Source organism: Bombina bombina, chromosome 5 (genome assembly GCF_027579735.1).
Source record: "Bombina bombina isolate aBomBom1 chromosome 5, aBomBom1.pri, whole genome shotgun sequence".
NCBI classification, from domain to species: Eukaryota; Metazoa; Chordata; class Amphibia; order Anura; family Bombinatoridae; genus Bombina; species Bombina bombina.
Window position 1 is genome coordinate 563,713,499 of NC_069503.1, and position 7,360 is coordinate 563,720,858.

Genomic DNA, 7,360 nt, shown 5'->3' on the forward strand with positions numbered 1-7,360 from the left:
CGGGGTAAGTCTTTAGGTCTTGCAGGATGTCTCCTGAGCGGTATGTGTCCTGTATACCGGTTTCCTCTCCTGCTGATTGAAAAGCGGCTCTCGCGACTCTGCTGCCGTCAACTACCTCCCATGTATCAGGGGATTTATAAGTCTCACGATCACCGGGCACTCTCTCATAAACATCAGCGGCATAGGTGATCGCTAATGACGGAGAGTACTCAGTATTCTGTGGTCTATTAGCATCGGGTGGTATAATTATGAAAGCCTGGCGAAGCTGCTGTTCAAGACTTTTAAACTGTGTTGCAAACGTCTGTTCCAATCTCTGCTCCCACAGAGCTAAACGTTCACAGATCTGTACTGCGCTGCTTCCACATGGTTCTTCACTACGCAACATGGTTTCCTGCTATGTTGAGGAGGACTTAGACAGTTTATAGATTAGAAAAGCAGGTCTTGATGCAGTTACCAAATAAAAAAGTAATGGCCATAAATCGAAGCTCATACATTAAAGGCTCGTTCTTTAGCACATTCAGTTCACCGTATATAGCTGCGTTGCCTGATACTTCAGGAATATGGAGGGGTGAGAGTAGATTCAGGCCGTTAGAAGGCCTCTGCTGTGTATCTCCTCGTTAGTGGTCTGCCAGGCTGAGGATATGAATATTTGGTGTCACACTCAGTTGCTCGGGTATTTACCCTCACTAATCCCGTACAAGCAGACTCGGACTGGCACTTAGGGAAGCAATAAACAGCAGATTTATTGACTTCAGTGTTCAGCCATTTTAGAAAAGGCAGCCATCATAGTCGGTGGTTAGACACGCCCCCCGTGCCATCTAAATTTTAACCCCGTTTTAACTCTTCAATTTTTTACAGACTGTGAATGACAGCATGAGCAAGCACAAAAAGCGTTGGGAAGAAGCGCTAAGTGTCTACTGCCACACTGCCTTGAATGCCCCCGATCCCGTCTGATCTCGGAAGTTAAGCAGGGCCAGGCCTAGTCAGTACCTGGATGGGAGACCGCCTGGGAACACCAGGTGCGGTAGTTTTTTTTTTTCATTTTTAAAGCAGTGAAGCATGCATCATATTTACTGATAGTAGCAATATTCATTGAAACAACTGTAGCTTGCAATTACTAAAAATTATATGTCCATTGTATTAAAGATAATTATCTTTTGTAAAGACAGACAGGCAGGCAGGCAGAAAGAGGGGCAGGAAACTCTTTATCTATGTATACTTTTTGTCATGGGTCAGCAAGTGATTCTGGGCCTGTACTGGCACTATTTATTAATTTATTTATATATTTGCCATCTAAATTTTAACCCTGTTTTAACTCTTCAATTTTTTACAGACTGTGAATGACAGCATGAGCAAGAATAAAAAGCGCTTTGAAGAAGCACTAAGTGTCTACCGCCATACTGCCTTGAATGCACCCAAACCCGTCTGATCTCGGAAGTTAAGCAGGGCAAGGCCTGGTCAGTTCCTGGATGGGAGACCGCCTGGCAACACCAGGTGCGGTAGGCTTTTTTTTTCATTTTTAAAGCAGTGAAGCATGCGTCATATTTACTGATAGTAGCAATATTCATTGAAACAACTGTAGCTTGCAATTACTAAAAATTAGATGTCCATTGTATTAAAGATAATTATCTTTTGTAAAGACAGACAGACAGGCAGGCAGAAAGAGGGACAGGAAACTCTTTATATATGTATACTTTTTGTCATGGGTCAGCAAGTGATTCTGGGCCTGTACTGACACTATTTATTAATTTATTTATATATTTGCCATCTAAATTTTAACCCCGTTTTAACTCTTCAATTTTTACAGACTGTGAATGACAGCATGAGCAAGAACAAAAAGCGTTGGGAAGAAGCGCTAAGTGTCTACCGGCGCAATGCCTTGAATGCACCCGATCCTGTCTGATCTCGGAAGTTAAGCAGGGCCAGGCCTAGTCAGTACCTGGATGGGAGAGCGCCTGGCAACACCAGGTGCGGTAGGCTTTTTTTTTTTTTTTTAAAGCAGTGAAGCATGCGTCATATTTACTGATAGTAGCAATATTCATTGAAACAACTGTAGCTTGCAATTACTAAAAATTAGATGTCCATTGTATTAAAGATAATTATCTTTTGTAAAGACAGACAGACAGGCAGGCAGGCAGAAAGAGGGGCAGGAAACTCTTTTTCTATGTATACTTTTGTCATGGGTCAGCAGGTGATTCTGGCCCTGTACTGACACTATTTATTAATTTATTTTTATATGTGCCATCTAAATTTTAACCCCGTTTTAACGCTTCAATTTTTTACAGACTGTGAATGGCAGCATGAGCAAGAACAAAAAGCGTTGGGAAGAAGTGCTAAGTTTCTACCGCCACACTGCCTTGAATGCACCCGATCCCGTCTGATCTCGGAAGTTAAGCAGGGCCAGGCCTAGTCAGTACCTGGATGAGAGACCGCCTGGGAACACCAGGTGCAGTAGATTTTTTTTTTTCATTTTTAAAGCAGTGAAGCATGCGTCATATTTACTGATAGTAGCAATATTCATTGAAACAACTGTAGCTTGCAATTACTAAAAATTATATGTCCATTGTATTAAAGATAATTATCTTTTGTAAAGACAGACAGGCAGGCAGGCAGAAAGAGGGGCAGGAAACTCTTTATCTATGTATACTTTTTGTCATGGGTCAGCAAGTGATTCTGGGCCTGTACTGGCACTATTTATTAATTTATTTATATATTTGCCATCTAAATTTTAACCCCGTTTTAACTCTTCAATTTTTTACAGACTGTGAATGACAGCATGAGCAAGAACAAAAAGCGCTTTGAAGAAGCCCTAAGTGTCTACCGCCATACTGCCTTGAATGCACCCGATCCTGTCTGATCTCGGAAGTTAAGCAGTGCCAGGCCTAGTCAGTACCTTGATGGGAGACCGAATGGGAACACCAGGTGCGGTAGGCTTTTTTTTTTTTTTTAAAGCAGTGAAGCATGCGTCATATTTACTGATAGTAGCAATATTCATTGAAACAACTGTAGCTTGCAATTACTAAAAATTAGATGTCCATTGTATTAAAGATGACGATCTTTTGTAAAGACAGACAGACAGGCAGGCAGAAAGAGGGGCAGGAAACTCTGTATCTATGTATACTTTTTGTCATGGGTCAGCAAGTGATTCTGGGCCTGTACTGGCACTATTTATTAATTTATTTATATATTTGCCATCTAAATTTTAACCCCGTTTTAACGCTTCAATTTTTTACAGACTGTGAATGACAGCATGAGCAAGAACAAAAAGCGTTGGGAAGAAGCGCTAAGTGTCTACCGGCGCACTGCCTTGAATGCACCCGATCCTGTCTGATCTCGGAAGTTAAGCAGGGCCAGGCCTAGTCAGTACCTGGATGGGAGACCGAATGGGAACACCAGGTGCAGTAGATTTTTTTTTTTCATTTTTAAAGCAGTGAAGCATGCGTCATATTTACTGATAGTAGCAATATTCATTGAAACAACTGTAGCTTGCAATTACTAAAAATTATATGTCCATTGTATTAAAGATAATTATCTTTTGTAAAGACAGACAGGCAGGCAGGCAGAAAGAGGGGCAGGAAACTCTTTATCTATGTATACTTTTTGTCATGGGTCAGCAAGTGATTCTGGGCCTGTACTGGCACTATTTATTAATTTATTTATATATTTGCCATCTAAATTTTAACCCCGTTTTAACACTTCAATTTTTTACAGACTGTGAATGACAGCATGAGCAAGAACAAAAAGCTTTGGGAAGAAGAGCTAAGTGTCTACCGCCACACTGCCTTGAATGCACCTGATCTCGGAAGTTAAGCAGGGCCAGGCCTAGTCAGTACCTGGATGGAAGACTGCCTGGGAACACCAGGTGCGGTAGGCTTTTATTTTCATTTTTAAAGCAGTGAAGCATGCGTCATATTTACTGATAGTAGCAATATTCATTGAAACAACTGTAGCTTGCAATTACTAAAAATTAGATGTCCATTGTATTAAAGATAATTATCTTTTGTAAAGACAGACAGGCAGGCAGGCAGAAAGAGGGGCAGGAAACTCTGTATCTATGTATACTTTTTGTCATGGGTCAGCAAGTGATTCTGGGCCTGTACTGGCACTATTTATTAATTTATTTATATATTTGCCATCTAAATTTTAACCCCGTTTTAACGCTTCAATTTTTTACAGACTGTGAATGACAGCATGAGCAAGAACAAAAAGCGTTGGGAAGAAGCGCTAAGTGTCTACCGGCGCACTGCCTTGAATGCACCCGATCCTGTCTGATCTCGGAAGTTAAGCAGGGCCAGGCCTAGTCAGTACCTGGATGGGAGACCGAATGGGAACACCAGGTGCGGTAGGCTTTTTTTTTTTTTTTTTTAAAGCAGTGAAGCATGCGTCATATTTACTGATAGTAGAAATATTCATTGAAACAACTGTATCTTGCAATTACTAAAAATTAGATGTCCATTGTATTAAAGATAATTATCTTTTGTAAAGAAAGACAGACAGGCAGGCAGGCAGAAAGAGGGGCAGGAAACTCTTTATCTATGTATACTTTTTGTCATGGGTCAGCAAGTGATTCTGGGCCTGTACTGGCACTATTTATTAATTTATTTATATATTTGCCATCTAAATTTTAACCCCGTTTTAACACTTCAATTTTTTACAGACTGTGAATGACAGCATGAGCAAGAACAAAAAGCTTTGGGAAGAAGTGCTAAGTGTCTACCGCCACACTGCCTTGAATGCACCTGATCTCGGAAGTTAAGCAGGGCCAGGCCTAGTCAGTACCTGGATGGAAGACTGCCTGGGAACACCAGGTGCGGTAGGCTTTTATTTTCATTTTTAAAGCAGTGAAGCATGCGTCATATTTACTGATAGTAGCAATATTCATTGAAACAACTGTAGCTTGCAATTACTAAAAATTAGATGTCCATTGTATTAAAGATAATTATCTTTTGTAAAGACAGACAGGCAGGCAGGCAGAAAGAGGGGCAGGAAACTCTGTATGTATACTTTTGTCATGGGTCAGCAAGTGATTCTGGGCCTGTACTGACACTATTTAGTAATTTATTTATATATGTGCCATCTAAATTTTAACCCCGTTTTAACTCTTCAATTTTTTACAGACTGTGAATGACAGCATGAGCAAGAACAAAAAGCGTTGGGAAGAAGCGCTAAGTGTCTACCGCCGCAATGCCTTGAATGCACCCAATCCCGTCTGATCTCGGAAGTTAAGCAGGGCCAGGCCTATTCAGTACCTGGATGGGAGACTGCCTGGGAACACCAGGTGCGGTAGTTTGTTTTTTTTTCATTTTTAAAGCAGTGAAGCATGCGTCATATTTACTGATAGTAGCAATATTCATTGAAACAACTGTAGCTTGCAATTACTAAAAATTAGATGTCCATTGTATTAAAGAGAATTATCTTTTGTAAAGAAAGACAGACAGGCAGGCAGGCAGGCAGGCAGGCAGAAAGAGGGGCAGGAAACTCTTTATCTATGTATACTTTTTGTCATGGGTCGCAAGTGATTCTGGGCCTGTACTGGCACTATTTATTAATTTATTTATATATTTGCCATCTAAATTTTAACCCCGTTTTAACGCTTCAATTTTTACAGACTGTGAATGACAGCATGAGCAAGAACAAAAAGCTTTGGGAAGAAGTGCTCAGTCTCTCCTGCCACACTGCCTTGAATGCACCCGATCCTCTCTGATCTCGGAAGTTAAACAGGGCCAGGCCTGGTCAGTACCTGGATGGGAGACCGCCTGGGAACACCAGGTGCGGTAGTCTTTTTTTTTCATTTTTAAAGCAGTAATGCATGCGTCATATTTAATGATAGTAGCAATATTCATAGAAACAACTGTAGCTTGCAATTACTAAAAATTATATGTCCATTGTATTAAAGATAATTATCTTTTGTAAAGACAGACAGACAGGCAGGCAGGCAGAAAGAGGGGCAGGAAACTCTTTATCTATGTATACTTTTTGTCATGGGTCAGCAAGTGATTCTGGGCCTGTACTGGCACTATTTATTAATTTATTTATATATTTGCCATCTAAATTTTAACCCTGTTTTAACACTTCAATTTTTTACAGACTGTGAATGACAGCATGAGCAAGAACAAAAAGCTTTGGAAAGAAGCGCTAAGTGTCTACCGCCACACTGCCTTGAATGCACCCGATCCCGTCTGATCTCGGAAGTTAAGCAGGGCCAGGCCTGGTCAGTACCTGGATGGAAGACTGCCTGGGAACACCAGGTGCGGTAGGCTTTTTTTTTTCATTTTTAAAGCAGTGAAGCATGCGTCATATTTACTGATAGTAGCAATATTCATTGAAACAACTGTAGCTTGCAATTACTAAAAATTAGATGTCCATTGTATTAAAGAGAATTATCTTTTGTAAAGACAGACAGTCAGGCAGGCAGAAAGAGGGGCAGGAAACTCTTTATGTATACTTTTGTCATGGGTCAGCAAGTGATTCTGGGCCTGTACTGACACTATTTAGTAATTTATTTATATATGTGCCATCTAAATATTTTTTATTTTTTTTTTAAAGATTTTTATTGAGGTTGAAAGAAACAAATACATATGTATCTTCAAAGAAAAAGTAAACAGTCATTACACTCCATGACCATAGTGAAAGAGAGATACAAGATAATAATTGGAGTTAATAAAAGATAATGTGAAATATATTAATACAGCCCGCTACATAAGTAGTATCTTTAGCATAAAACAGAATAAATCAAATTCCAACCCTCATTTTCTTTTCTTTTTCTAACCTCCTTGAAGCAGGTGAGGCCACTTTTGGACCTTCAGCATAGTAGGCAGGATGGATATTAGGAGGATTATAATTATATAAGGCCACTTATGGACCTTCACAAATTATATCAGCTATGGATATATCATATTCACATGAGTATAACTTATACAGTATATATAAACACATCACGATTTGTACCTTATAATTAGTGTATAATTAAACGTTCCTTGTACCTTTTATGGACCGAGAAAAGTTAAAGAGCTAATAAAATAGTAAGGCCTAGATTTAGAGTTCGGCGGTAGCCGTCAAAACCAGCGTTAGAGGCTCCTAACGCGGGTTTTTTACGCACTCCGGTATTTAGAGTTTATTTACCGCGACTCAAAATACACCTAACGCTCAACTTTCTACCGCCACCTCAGACCCAGTAGTAAACATATACCGCACAAAAAAACATCCACGAATCACAAAACAAATATTACACAAAGTACACTTACACTCATACAAACACAACACTATCTTTATTTTTCGGAATTTTTATTTTTTCTTTAAAATACAAAGGATTAAAGTTGCGAGATCTCGGGTGTTTGAAAAAAATCCACACAAATCCATT

The 7,360-nt window shown here is 39.7% G+C and overlaps 2 non-coding genes and 10 pseudogenes across 2 annotated transcripts; all 12 read left to right on the forward strand.

The window, feature by feature from the left end:
* Positions 1-912: 912 nt before the first annotated feature.
* On the forward strand, positions 913-1,031 carry LOC128661825 (5S ribosomal RNA). The gene has a single exon (XR_008402627.1). It is a non-coding gene; the product is annotated as a 5S ribosomal RNA (ribosomal RNA).
* A 356-nt stretch (positions 1,032-1,387) lies between these two features.
* Positions 1,388-1,506, forward strand: LOC128661917 (uncharacterized; annotated as a pseudogene).
* A 355-nt stretch (positions 1,507-1,861) lies between these two features.
* On the forward strand, positions 1,862-1,980 carry LOC128661807 (uncharacterized; annotated as a pseudogene).
* A 359-nt stretch (positions 1,981-2,339) lies between these two features.
* Positions 2,340-2,458, forward strand: LOC128661883 (uncharacterized; annotated as a pseudogene).
* A 357-nt stretch (positions 2,459-2,815) lies between these two features.
* Positions 2,816-2,934, forward strand: LOC128661850 (uncharacterized; annotated as a pseudogene).
* A 355-nt stretch (positions 2,935-3,289) lies between these two features.
* On the forward strand, positions 3,290-3,408 carry LOC128661968 (uncharacterized; annotated as a pseudogene).
* A 357-nt stretch (positions 3,409-3,765) lies between these two features.
* On the forward strand, positions 3,766-3,874 carry LOC128661796 (uncharacterized; annotated as a pseudogene).
* Positions 3,875-4,230: 356 nt separating this feature from the next.
* Positions 4,231-4,349, forward strand: LOC128661952 (uncharacterized; annotated as a pseudogene).
* Positions 4,350-4,711: 362 nt separating this feature from the next.
* LOC128661797 (uncharacterized) lies at positions 4,712-4,820 on the forward strand (annotated as a pseudogene).
* A 351-nt stretch (positions 4,821-5,171) lies between these two features.
* On the forward strand, positions 5,172-5,290 carry LOC128661786 (uncharacterized; annotated as a pseudogene).
* A 372-nt stretch (positions 5,291-5,662) lies between these two features.
* LOC128661956 (uncharacterized) lies at positions 5,663-5,781 on the forward strand (annotated as a pseudogene).
* A 360-nt stretch (positions 5,782-6,141) lies between these two features.
* Positions 6,142-6,260, forward strand: LOC128661820 (5S ribosomal RNA). The gene has a single exon (XR_008402623.1). It is a non-coding gene; the product is annotated as a 5S ribosomal RNA (ribosomal RNA).
* The last annotated feature ends 1,100 nt before the right edge of the window (positions 6,261-7,360 follow it).